At 44.7% G+C, this 14,398-nt stretch overlaps 1 protein-coding gene across 2 annotated transcripts in view; it reads left to right on the top strand.

Annotated features, from left to right (window-relative positions):
• NR1I3 (nuclear receptor subfamily 1 group I member 3) overlaps positions 1–14,398 on the top strand; it is a 493,273-nt gene that overhangs the window by 426,433 nt on the left and 52,442 nt on the right. The gene's annotated exons all lie outside the window — the stretch shown is intronic.

The following is a 14,398-nucleotide window of genomic DNA, read 5'->3' on the forward strand; positions in this document are numbered from 1 at the left end:
CTGTCTGTGCACTACAGGGTAGGAACTCAAACACTTAAAAGGTGTACAGAGATACACTTTCTGACTGTAGCTTCCACAATCACACAATGAGTGAAACTTGACAAGCAACTCTCACTGCGGTTGATACAGATCCTCCATGTGCACTAAGGATTCACTTAATACCAACCAAAATCTCACGCTCACTCAAGGAAAACTATTAGCACTGTTAACGGTGTCTCAGGACCAATACTTCGCTGCAAACAATGAATTAACCAAGTGTTTTCTACACTTGTGCGTTATTTTGGGATCTTAGGCCACAACGGACTCATCAACAACAACAAACGCAGACATTTTTGAGCAATTAATGACACAATCACTTTGAGTATGACAACTCTGCAAAACACTTCTCAACATCACACTTCCCAGCAATCTTCAGGCCAAAAGCAATACAATCGCAAAACCCTACTAATACTGACACATCCTTCATTTGTAGGCACAACACTGGAGCATCATCAGTCTTCAGAACGGACCATGAGACAATTTCAGGGTGGGCAATTTTTGGACTGGGCAATGCCATAGGTTTGATCCCATCTCCCTAACTCTACACTTGAATGGTTGTCCCTCCCTTGTGGGGCAAACCATAACTCTGCTAACAGAACACCTGGAGCATTTGCATCCTTCGCATGAATCCATGCTCATCGAGGTCAGCGGACCTTTGGACCCAGCTATAAGTGTGGTAGAACCATTAACACCATTTGCAATATAAACAAATTACTTCATACAGTATGACTCATTTGGCCATACAAGGAAAACTCCAGTCAGTAATAAAGTTAAAGGGATTTATTACAAACTTAAAGACATGTAGACAACTCTGAAGACAGTTATAAAGACACAGAATCACCAAGGGTTGCCCACCAGGATGAAAAAGGTGAAGGCGGATTAACATTAAAAGAACTAGACATTCAATGCAGATGACACAGAACATCAGCAAAAGTATCTGATGAACAGAAAACAAGTGTTGCTCAGATGGAGCACATGCAGGCAAAAGCCAAAAAGGGCAAAAAGAATTTGGAAAAGGTAATCTCGGGCAACAAGTTACTGACTAAGGTGGGCAAAAGATAAGTAGAAAGGGAGAGAGTCAGCATGTCAGAAGGTCGATCAAGAGTCTTTTGCAGGGGTTAGGAAGAAAATCTCTTCATCTCAACAGGACATCTCAAAGAGGCAAGCAGAGAGGAAGATACCTCTGCAAGCAGCTCAGCATTTAGGAATCAGAAAAGGGGCTCAGCATCCCTTCTTCGGGCATCTCAATCACAATCTGACTAAAGTCCAACTAGTTATCAACATATCAAAGTTCATAAAGCATTCTGATTCACCAAAGGTGACATTTCAAATTATGTTCAAGGGGCATCATCTAATAAAAATCAATCACATGACTCCAAACTGCAATATCAATGAAACATCTGAAGTCTGTCGTGATAACATATTCCATCCATGTAGCTTTACAAAGGATTAAAACAATTGTATAAGTTGTTAGCCCATGGCTCATGATGTTCCAAAATCAAGGACCCAGTTGCACTTCTCTCTATGTCTAAGAGAATAGTCTTCTCATGGGAACGAAGTCTGAAAGAAAGCTTATGTTATGAAAATAAATCTGAATTTCCTGCATAGTCACAACATACAAGACTAACAGGCTTCACTTTAGGTTAATGCAAGTGAATTATAGCAATACATTTAATTATTACATTCTAAATAAACACCTTTTAATATGCAAATGTATCAAATCAACATTATTAGTGCTTTATTAATATTCATGTTACAGTCACTTTAAACGAAAAGGCACCGTTAATACATTTCAAACAGTATAAGGCAAAACTGCCTTTCTCTATTTTCACACACATTTAAATCAATAATCATTAGAAATTCAATATTGTTTCAATGTTTTCTTTTAGTCTAGGGTCTAAATTATAACATATTATCAATTAAATCTGATAAACATTTAGTTGAGTATGAACAATACCACCATGGTTTCTGACACTAATTTAACAAATGCCTAGTTTAAATGGCTTGTCAGTGCATCTTTCTACATTCCAACTCTTAGCACTTTGGTTAACATAATGCATATATTATCACATATTGATGGCATTTGTGTCAAGAGGGACAGCACTAAAATTTCAACTACGCCACTGGCCTGACATTACCAGGCTTTTTTTTTTTACCTCAGCGGCCCCACATTGCTCTTTGCGTGTCAGTTCTTTACATGATTTTTCTTACAGATCAATACTTCTTATTATATCAATAGTCTCAGAAAGAGAGAGCATCTTTATTGTCAACAATTTTTCTTGAACTTTTTTATCCCAACACATGACAACACTCTGGTCCTATATCAACTGTGTAGTAAAGTTCTCAAACTCACAATCAAATGCCACAATTACGTAAAGCTACAACATGCCAAGCAGTCAGTAGACTCATCCTGACGCTGTTCTCTTTTGAAAAGTTTATAGCGGTTGAAAATAAGACCAGATTGAACATCTAAGTGTTTTTCTAATGTCATCATCGCTAACTGGAATTCATCAGTATCATTTTCATCTTCACCTAACTCAAGTTGTGGCAAATGTTCATAGATGGATTTCCCTTCAAAACCCAAATTATGTTCCAGAAGGAATCTCTTCCTTTCAGACCAATACCCATTTCCACCAATACCTCCAGTATACTACGTAAATGCCCTAAACAATGTCTTCAGAGGAATGGGCGGAAAGGAAGTTGTGCACTAATATCAAAATCACTCTCAGTGTTGCCTTGGTATTAATTTGACACGCAATTTAACAAATGGTGTGCCTATCACGGTTGATGTTTGATTTGTATTGTGAAATGTCAATGTACTCTGCCCAAAATGTTACCAACAAAACAAATGACAGTTGTTAATTTTCACCTGAATGTGCACTGTAGTTGTAAAACTTCTCATGAATGTACACTGCCACTGTGTAACATTTAATCTTAGTGTCCAGAAATGCTGCCAGCAAAGCATATGACACACAGAATGTGTGTCACAGTTGTCGACTTTCACTTGAATGTGCACTGCAGTTGTGCATCCTCCTTTGAATGTACACTGTCATTGTATAATACTTGCACTGAGAAGTAACAATAATCCAATAGTGGACATTTTGCCTTAGCTGCAATATGGTGAACACTCTGCCAACAATGGTGCCAGTAAATTATTTGTACACCTTACAACTGAGTGAAAACAAAATTGGGGCAATATCCCTTTAATTAAAACAACTTGCGCCTCCTGGGTTGAGTTGAAATAGTCTCCAGCTTGAACAGGACCCCTGATAAAGACGCCAACAAGTATGCGTACTGAAAACACCGGCAGGTACACGTAACTTAGCAACTGCTGAAGCTTAATGCTCCCCCAATGATGTAACCCTGGAAGCTTCTGTCACACTTCAAAATGGGGCCTACTCTAGCAACCTCTGCTGATTGTTCTCCCAACGACGTAGCACACGCTTGATAATAGCATCCGCACTGAAGGTGCAACAAGTCCTTAAACACTCGCACCGGATTGCGCTGAAGCTGAACGCTCATGCATAACCTGAAGGTGGGCTGCACTGAACTCTCACTTTTTTTGCTTTCTCTCTGAGTACCGCTGAATTTTTCCCTTCAATCTTTGGCGTGGATTCGTGGGATGTAGTGATAATCATTGCCAAAACTGTTGTAGTCTCTACCAGTAATAGTCAGGAGGCAGTTGTAGTTAGAAGAAGGTTACTTCACAGAACCACAGCCCTTTGCAGCCAAACATAGAACCCTCATAACCAAACCTCCCCCTAGCATTCTACATTCTGACAAGAATGTTATGTCATGGTATGACATATCATGACATGACATCACAGTGGGTTGATGAATGGACATGAGTGCTGAGTGACCGGATGCACGTATGTATGATGACTTATTTGATACCTCACCATTTTAAAGCCAGACCTATTTTCATTGCTTGGGGCCCATTATGTCTACAGGAAGGGGGATACCATGTGGAATTGGACCCAATATTAATAGGACTGCATGTTATTCACTATTCCTTAGGATCCGTAGTTTTGTAAAGGCCGGGGGAGATTCCAGCTTTTATAGTTAAATCGAGCCCCAGTATCTCCCTTCGTAGACAATGGTGATCTCCGAATGAGGACAACAGTCATGATATAATTAGGTATTATTACATCTTTATATTGATTCCTGTGCTACTTTGGGCTTCTTAAATACCTTAATATACCTGCTGAATGAAACTGTAAAGAGCAAGGTGCATGCACAGCAGTAGACTTCAAATACTATCAATTTGACACTCTGAAGGCTGTATCTGCCGATCGGCACCCTTGAGAATTACTTCAGAGCAGACTAGACCACTTCGTCTAGTCAGCTTAGGTGAGTGCAGCACAGGGGCGGTTTCTGTTCAAGGGCGTTGGGGCTCCGCCCCCTTTATGTCCCTTTCCCACTCCCATCTAGGGCAGCTCAAAATAAAATCATTTTTGAAGCTACAACAGTGCTTCATAAAAATAAAATGGATGTGCACACAGTCAGTCTTGCTGGCTAGGAGGCAGGGTTGCTGCACTCACCCCAGTCACGTTTGTTGTCTTCTGCAGCCTGCCTCTGCATTCCTGTCACCTGCCCCTCCCCGTGGCCTGAATTGTCTATTTGCTGGGCTGAACAACCTTACAGCCCTGAGGCCTGTGATGTTGTTATCTCGCCAAAGGTATAGCTTGAATGAGTGATCCCCACCCACTGGCAACGTGAAGATGCATTTAACCCCGGGCGTTTCAGGCTGAAGCCCTTCAGCACTGAGGCTGCACGTCAGTCAGGGAGCAGTGTCCCCACCCTTTCCCAACTCTTCACAGGGTGGGGTGTGTCCCCAGGCTGTGACGATTTGGAAAAGGATGGGTAGAGGCTGCAGGTGGGAGTCTGCGCAGTTTATCATCAGGAGTTTTGAAGATACTCTGCGCAGATTCGAGGTGTCTCCTTCCCGTGCTGCGTTTAGTACAGGATCGAGGGGCACCATTTCAGCTCTAGTGGAGCCAAAGTGTGCTTTGCAGGTTGCATCTGGGTGCGGCTCCAGAAGGGGCCTAAATTCCACGTAGATGATGCCCTGCAGCTCCCAGCCCTGTTTCCATATGTGTGGAAAAAGTAAGTAACTAAACAAAGTAAAAAAAGAATGTTTGCCATTGCCGAAGTGTGTTTGAAGGTGACTTTTTTAATGGAGCAGTCAATGAAAAAAATTAACTTTTTTCATCCGTGTGAAGGAGCAAACCTCATAGATGCTGCCTCTTAATTAATAGAAGGCTAGTCTAAACTCCAGAGTTTTCAAGACCCTGGATTTACTGGGCACGGTTACCATTCTTTTATTTCATTGTGCTATTCATAATATCAGTAAATGTATTTACAATAAGTGCCCAAACCCATGCTCACAGTGCACAGCCAGGAGGCCTAGAAAATTTTCAACCTCTAAAGAGGTATTGAAATTTGTCGTCGGTATAGATGTTCATGTAGTGTGTTTTGTTTTACTCATTTGCATATAGATTTGAATTTAGACCACAGAGGGACTAAGAAGAGAAAGGAACATATTATATGTTACTCATGCTATACCTGCAGGCTTGCTTGGTCAGGGAGTCATACCAAACTCTTCTACCACAACCTAGCCCTGATGCCTGGCACTGCGGGGTGTCACTGCATTTTGCATGCAGTGCTTACATGTGATGAGCACAGAGTGTCCCTGCTGGGCTTCCTTCCACTCTCAGCCAGCTGCACTGCACCAAATTGAATCTCCAAGGGTAAGAATCCAGCATAAAACCTGACTGGGATGCCGACCCATGAACTCATGCTACTCGCTCCTTATTGCAGATTCAATATTTGAGCTATTTCACCAGCCACCGAATGGACATGCAAGGAGGCTTGAAAGCTCGAAGACCGGGATACACAAACTGAGGTGTGTTGAATAAAGTCAGCGTCCCTCATCCTTCCGTCAACCTGTGGTAAGAAACCAATGAAGACTCTGCTTCTTAACTCGTGGCCACGGATAGACACCATAACGTACATTACACAAAGTGTTTTGCAGCAGGAGGAACCAAGCCCACTGAGCTATCTCAACAACTAAAATGAAGACAGAGTAAGGGAAAATCACCTCGTGTAAACATAAGTATTTATAAACAGATGTTTGAATATCTGAATGCATATGTGTTATTCATATATATCTGTAGAAGAATATGAATGTCTCTAAACTTATTTGTCATCAAGTTGTGATAATATCAGAGTGCCTCAACGCCAGTGGCGGCCCGTCCTGTAGGGCGGAGGGGCCACACCCCCCCACCTTTTGCCCCTTGTGAAGAGTGTCTGTCAGGCTGAACAAAGGTCAGCCTGACAGACACCATTCATGTTCAGCTCAGACAGCCAGGAGTGCGACATGCACGATTTGCGCAGACTCCTGGCTGCCTGAGCTGAACTTTGCTGGGCTGAGGAGATCACAGCTCTTATGGGCGTGAACTCCTCGGCTCAGCAAAGGTGCCTCGAGGCCCTCCCCTGGGTGACTAGGAAAGCGTGACCAATTGACACTCTCCCTGGGCGCTTCAGTTTAAGCCCTGAAGTGCCCAGGGCGAGTGTCAATCAGTGACACTTCGTCACAGAGTGGGGTGAGGTCAGCAGTCTCACTGACCCCATCCCACTCTGTGACGAGGCTGGGACTGCTGCCTTCCCTCATTGGCTGAGGGAAGGCAGCAGTCCCAACCCTCCTGGAGGCTGAAGGTAAGTGTGTGTGTGTGTGTGTGTGTGTGTGTGTGTGTGTGTGTGTATGTATGTGTGTGTGTGATGTTTTAAATTGAATGTTTGGTGCGCACGTGCATGCTTGATTGTTTTGAGTGTTGTTAATGGATGTGCGTGCGTGTGTGTGAGAGAATGAGTGTGTGTGATCTTTTAAAATGAATGTTTGGTGCGTGCGTGCATGTTTGAATGGTATGAGTGTTGTTAATGGATGTGCGTGCGTGTCTGTGTGAAAGAATGAGTGTGTGTGTGTGTGTGTGTGTGTGTCCCGCCCGCCCCCTCCCTCCTAAAGCTGCCAGCCGCCACTGCTCAACGCCTGTGTGTGTGTTAGTTGAAGTGTGTGATTACTATGTGTCTGTGTGAGTGGCAGTCAGTTTCTCAGTGTTCCAATGGTCTTCAGTCACCGGGGGACGTGGGGAAGTGAGACAGGTGTATGCCGCCTGTCATGCAGTATTTCGGATCGGGCAGTATTTGTGGATTTTTGGGGATGTTTTGTTTATATATATTTTTTTTTTTTAATACACCTCTTACAGCTCGAAAATGAGATAGCCACACAATGAGAGACCTAGGAAATCTAAATGCTTGTCCAGGTGGGATCGAGTCAGTCACAAGTAGCACGGCACGAATGAGTCTGACATATGTCACACTCTTCAACTCATTTTTCATACGTTAGGGGGTTGTTGATAAGTACATTATGACTGAACACTCCATTGTGAAGGTCCTTGGTACATTTGTACCCGGACACTCCATGGATAGTTGATGCTTTCCTGTAGAGCTGGTAGAGTGAGAGCAGAACTCCATGCTGAGTGCAGCAGTTTATGAGCACTTGAGAAATGCCTGAGTTTTAACCCTAGTGGCCCCTGACACTTCTTGAGAGAGTGCACAAATCACAACCACCTTGTGTACCTCTGCTGTAGAGAACTGTGCTGAGCTTGGGTGCACAAACACCTTCCAATGGTGAAAATTCCTATACTGTGTGCCCCCACTGGGCCACATGGTTCTGTGAACAGTGTGTTTATAGGGGTGTGGGCGTGGGTGTGGGGCAGGGAATGGTTTCTCTTTACAAAGGGGTATTTAACTGGTTACAACAGGCTCGAACCACAGCCTCCTTCCTTGTCCTTGTGAAAAGATAGCAGTCTGAATTTGGAGGGGGAAGGTACACATTACACCTGCTGCCCTTCTTGGTACAAGGTGAGATACCGGACTTTTCAGCCCCTGCCTCATCCCCCAGGGTGGCACTTTGTATGCAATGCCAACATCACATGCACATGGGGGTGGCAACAGAGTGGCCCTACTGGGCTTCCTCCTGCTCTCTGCCATCTAGAATGCAAGCGGGCAAAGCACTGAGGGTAATAATAAATCACAATACCTCCACTAAGCTTATTTATTTGGGTGTGTATGTAATATATATATATATATATATATATATATATATATATATATATATATATATATATATATATATATATATATATATATTTTTTATTTTTATTTTCTTCCCAAATGGGCTTTGGTATTGGAGAGCCAGGAAGTGACTTCCACTTCGACTGTTTGGGGCTGCTTCGTCTGGGGCAGAGAGAAGCCCTTCTTATTCCTTTGCCTTATTTTAGGAGCGGTGGTAAGATGACTGCATAGGGCCACTGCAGGATGTGCAGGATGTGACTTTGTGGCCGTGATGTCTTTTTGCATAACTGATTTGCCACATCTGCCACATAATCCACCATCTGCTGTGTAATTTGCAGATGTTAACCTAAAAAATGTTTCAAAGTCAAACGGATCAAAAGTTGCTAAATAACCAGAGGGCACTACTCAAAGGTTGCTTTTTCATTTTTCAGTGGCATATTGCTCACGTGACCCTTGCCCAGCCCCACCACTTTCAAACTTCACCAGCCGCCACTGGTGCAGCACTGAACACCCATAGGCATAATTCATATTAATTTGGGGTTGTGACAGTGGGGCAGGAATGTTTTACTTGCTCTCCACCACCTTAATTGGAAATTGACAATTATGCTACTGCATTGACATAAAATTTATGAATAGTTAGGTGGGGAAGATACCGTTCAGAGACGCAGCAACTTAGGCGGCGATAAATTCTCTCCCAGTGCGGGCCTAATGGTGGTGGCGGCTTAAATAATGTCCCTTGACAGGCTACGTTACACCTCGGCCCATCGTGCGGCAGAGGCAGCCTGCAGTGAAGCGCTGACAGGGGAATTAGCAGCGGATTTATCAGGAAGAGACAAGGGAGTGACTCGGAGATTCATACGAGGCGGCAGCCTCACCATATCGAGATGACAGGCCAAGAAATAATATGCCAGTCTCACGATGCCAGGGACATTATTCTTTGCGTGGATTGTGTTTTTAAAGGAGCCTTCACTACAAATGTCTGCAGGGGAAGAGGTGGGGTCGAGAAACAAATCAAGAGCCTGCAGCTTTTCATCGCTGTCAGCTGGCTATAGTCGGAAGTCACTCTGTCCATCCGTGTGTCATATCCCCCTCCCTAAGCGGGGCATACGCGTGTGCATTCCGTCCGTTCCCGGAGCTGACTCCTCCTTTGTGGCCCGCCCATCCACCCTCAATCCCAAAGCTCATGTACCCGAGGCCTCCAGGGAGCCAGTGTTCCAGTCTTGGGTGTTTCTTTTACAAATCATTGTTTTCTGGTGTGTTAGTTCAACATAATTAACTGGAGTGAACTACAATTCCCCGGATGCATTATGTTCTGAAACTAAACCCCAGGATTGGAGCACTGCATTCATGAGACATCTGGTAACCTTACACAGTACAAGCCCCTTTGGTGTCTGTCATTCTCACAGTTGCACCTATCAATATGCTTTGTCCGGCCCTGAATCATAGTTAGTTCTTGTAATCTACTTCAGCCTTAGGTTTGGGCCCACCGAGGAGGGCCTTCACTTGTGGCTGGTTTTTCGCCAGAACTGAGACTTCTTTTGTGTTCAGTTGTCTCCCGAGCTAGGAGAGCCTTTACTAAATGTACATAGAGCTGGTCTGACCCTTGTGGTCTGCCTTTCTCCAGAGTACCTTTGTTGTCTCACCATCCCCCAAGCAGGGACCACGTCTGTGGACATGTAACGAAAGTCGGGCCCAGTAGAGTTCAGGAGCCATTGTCTCTTCCCCGTGTCTCCGGATGTCACTGAGGTTCGCCCTGCCCCTGCTGGACCTACCGTTAATGTGTTACACTGGGAGGGGATCTTGTCTCTACATATACACGTCCTGTACTGTCCCATCTTCCTCCCGATACATACCCTGTGGCGGGTAGGAGGATTATATCACACTGAGAAGTGTCCATAGTTAGTAGGGATGGCTGCTCGCGCAAGCATCTAACACACCAACCATAGTACAGAAGTGCCCCAAGACCACAGAAAACAGGCGCAAGGCTTCAGTGCTCACGTGGCCCTCTTGTAATGCTGCCCAATGTGAATCTGGTTTACTGCGCATTAACCATTTCTTTGCATTGTTTCTTATACATTTTTCAACGAAGATATTTCTCTTTTGCATACATGGATGTAATTTTTGAACATGGCTACCAGCGTGCTGTTATTGAATTACCTGTTGGAGTTAATATTGAATCTACATTGTGATTTGATTGTGATATTTTCGTCTTTATTTTTGTTTGTTCTTTTGTAGAGGAAAGTTTCAGCCTGAGGCGTATGTGTTTTTATTTTTAGGTCAGACGTAGCCAAGACCTTTTGATTTGAATAAAACTTTATATAGTATACTTTCTTATGGGGATTTTCAGTCCGCACTCTTCATCTGTTTGTCAGTGGGTAATTCATTTTTGCACCATCCACCACAGCACATAGCATGGGCCGGATGGTCACCCATTTCAGCAATTGGTTTATGTATCTGTGAGTTAAGGCATTCTGTTCTTGCACAGTGTGCTCTTACACATAAAAATAGTCCCTTTATACAGTTTAAAAAGAAACATTTCAAAATGTTAGCGGAGCCAAAATTTGGCAGCCAACGTTAGATCCGTCAGCTTTGCCAATGCTTGTTTCGTTTTCGAAACACACGAGGGAGTAGATATGATGGGGCAGTTTTAGTCAGTGGTGATGTGTTGATCATTTCCATGCCCGTCTAGGCTGGGAGTCGTACACCAGTGGTGCCTCCGGAGGACTAGACTCATTCCACAGAGCGTGCGCTCTAAGCGCTACTATGGTTTGATTCATTTCAGAGCGATCTGATTTCTAGCATGCATGTTTATTAGAGATTTGTGTCCCTTACCCCCAGATAATTGAATATTGTGCTGGGTTATTGTCTTTCCATATCCCTGCCAGGCTGCCCTGATGCCTATTCCACTTTGAATTGCTTTTGTTAATGGAATTTACAAATCCATTTGTCTCTCCGAGATGTGCGGTCATGTTCATGTGAACTGTAAAGTGATTTTATTTTGTGTTTGCTTTTACATTCATAACAGTTGCATTGCGCGAGAAGGGTAATAACTCCGGAGGTAATTTGTTTACTCCTGTATTCCTGCTGGCTCATTTTCACTGATTTGTATGTATTAGTTCTGGGTATTAGAGACTCTGCGGCTATCATATTTGCATTCTAAAACTTGCGTACTATGGACACAGTTTTAATGTCCAGGGGGATCTCCAGAGCAAAGCATGCCTGCGACGGGTGGAATGCTTGTGAAAATCTCGGATGCTGGCAGTTGCCTCTGCTGCATCTCCTATCCATCGCCTTCCCCTCCCCGTGCCACTTCGGACAGTGATCACACTGATCAATCTGAATGGGTGCGCTGGCAAGCCTATACCTCGCTAGCCTTCAGACTCTTCTTTCACCCTCCGCCTACCCCACCTGTGGCAGACCAACACCGCCTGGCCCACCCAAGGAAAGGAAACTGCATGGGCCCTCGGAGACTGAGAGGCGCAAAGAAAGAGCTGCATTGACCCGCCGACTGCAGCACCAGGATAGTGTATTGGAGGCAAATAATGAACACTGAAGTATTGGTGTCCCCAAATCATTCTGTCTAGTTGATTGGAGCCCTGGACGTTTTTGCTGTGGAGGCTTTATGAACACCTTCGTGAATGGACATGGGTACTAGTGGGTGGCTTCCCGCTTTTGGTAGCGATTTGTGCACCAGAGCTCCTCATCCTTCTTCTCGACGGTGGTAATGAAGAGACCTCGGCTCAACGGTATGGAGTCCGTTCCCCCCGTCCCCCTGAGTTTGATTGAGTGTGTGTGCCCAGGCAGGGGAACTGTTTTTTTCTTCTGTTTGTTGTTTACCCCCCCTTTTCTCCTAACTGTGACAACCTTTATATGTATGTACTCCTCATAGACATGTCTGTAGACTCTTAATGGAGACCCTCAGTCTCTGTTCAGGATCAACGGCATGCATTACACCCAGATAATGGCTAACATACTTAACATTAATGTGAGAGGCCTTAATGCCTCTGTGAAGTGGATGGCCCTCCTCTCCCTTATTTGAGAAGCCAAATGCAACATTTGCCTCATACAAGAAACACATCTGCTCAGGACTGACTGGAAGCAGTTGAGAACCCAGTAGGTTGATGTTAGACTTTTCATCCTTGGCGTGGTCTCCCTTAACTTTTCGCTTCTGTTCCCCAGGTTGTTGATGTGTGCTGGACTCTGATTTTACTGTTTTTGTTACTCTGGGCACTTTACCACTGCTAACCAGTGCTAAAGTGCAAGTGCTCCTGTTTAAAATGTGTACGTAATTGGTTCTCCATGATTGGCATATTTGTTTTACTGTTAAGTCCCTAGTAAAGTGCGCTAGAGGTGCCCAGGGCCTGTAAATCAAATGTTACTAGTGGGCCTGCAGCACTGGTTGAGCCACCCACACAAGTAACCCTGTAATCATGTCTCAGACCTGCCACTGCAGTGTCTGTGTGTGTATTTTTACACTGTAAATTCGACTTGGCAAGTGTACCCACTTGCCAGGCCTAAACCTTCCCTTTTCTTACATGTAAGTCACCCCTAAGGAGGGAAGAAAGGTGATTTCAAAGACTAAAATGGGTATAAGAAGGGCACCCAAATCTACAGACTTGAGAAACACTTCTGGAACCAAGAGGAACCTCTGCCTGGAGAAGAGCTGATAGCTGAGGAAGAAGTGCTGCCCTGCCTGTGATTGTGCTTTGTGGAGCTTTCCTGCAGTGCTGCTTCTGCCAGAGTAAGAGGGCAAAGACTAGACTTTGTGTGCCTTCCATCTTGTGAAGAAATCTCCAAGGGCTTGATTTAGAGCTTGCCTCCTGTTGTTTGAAGTCTCAGGGACAGCAAAGACTTCTCTCTGCCAGCACCTGGAGTCTCTGGAGAGACTCCTGCTCTGACAAGTGGTGCCCTATCCAGTTCCTGGGCCCTTGAAAGGAAGGCTGGTGGAAATCCAAGGAAATCGACTTCGGACGACTCCGGACCGACGCCGCTGCTGAATCCGGTAACGCCGCCTGCACCAGACGCCGTGACCTTAGCGGGAACGCGACGCTCTTCGCAGGCCCGACGCCGCAGCAGCCCCGTTGAAGTCCGCTACTCCGTGGAAGTCGCCGCACCACGTCGTGACCGACGCCGCTCGAAGTGCACGGATTCAACGTTTTGCACAGACGCCGCGTTCCCCGACTTCGCGCAACGGTTTGTATCCACTCTTCAACAAAGGTACTGTACTTGGGGGTCCACACGACTCCGTGTCTGGTGCTGCTGGTGTCGGCTTGTTGAGAACGACTCCGTCACGACGCCTTGTTAACATCTCATCGAAGCATTTTTGTTTCTAAGCGCTATTTTTTAGTTAAATCTTTAAAAATTCCTAACTTGACCCGTGTATGTCGGATATTTGTCGTTTTGGTCTTGTTTTGTTTAGATAAATATTTCCTATTTTTCTAAACTGGTGTTGTCATTTTATAGTGTTTTCATTGAGTTACTCTGTGTGTTGGTACAAATACTTTACACTTAGCGCTCTGAAGTTAAGCCTACTGCTCTGCCAAGCTACCAAGGGGGTAAGCAGGGGTTAGCTGAGGGTGATTCTCTTTTACCCTGACTAGAGTGAGGGTCCTTGCTTGAACAGGGGGTAACCTGACTGCCAACCAAAGACCCCATTTCTAACAGTTGACTGCCTGTATCTTTCATTGGGACCTGAGGCAAACACATACTGAAATACCTGGGACACTCCTCTCCTTACTCACTGACATATAGAGACATAGGTTTACACTAGCAAATCTTTATGGCCCTAATGAGCATCAGGAAAGCTTTATTTGCGATGCACTGGGACAAGTCCTTAATGCACCAGATGCAGATATTATTATAGGTGGTGACTTCCAAATTGTCCCTCACTTACACGTAGACTGATCCATCCAAAGACATGGACAGGCTGGCGCATTGTTTCCGGTCTTTCGGTGTTGGCTGATGGAGGTGGGTTGACGGACATCTACCAACAGACACACCTCACGGAGAGAGATTACACCTTTTCCTCTGCATAACACCAAATGTGCATAGACTTTTTTCTCACTTCGCTGAGAATCACTAGTGTGACCTCAGAGATATTAGAGTGGCTGTCCTTTCTGACCATTTACCCATCACCCTGAGATTCACACCGCTTAATTCCACATCGACTCCACGTTCTTGGCATCTCAGTAATAAACTCCTCACCGTTGATAACACACTTACA

The sequence above is a fragment of the Pleurodeles waltl genome, chromosome 12 (genome assembly GCF_031143425.1).
Source record: "Pleurodeles waltl isolate 20211129_DDA chromosome 12, aPleWal1.hap1.20221129, whole genome shotgun sequence".
Taxonomy (NCBI): Eukaryota; Metazoa; Chordata; class Amphibia; order Caudata; family Salamandridae; genus Pleurodeles; species Pleurodeles waltl.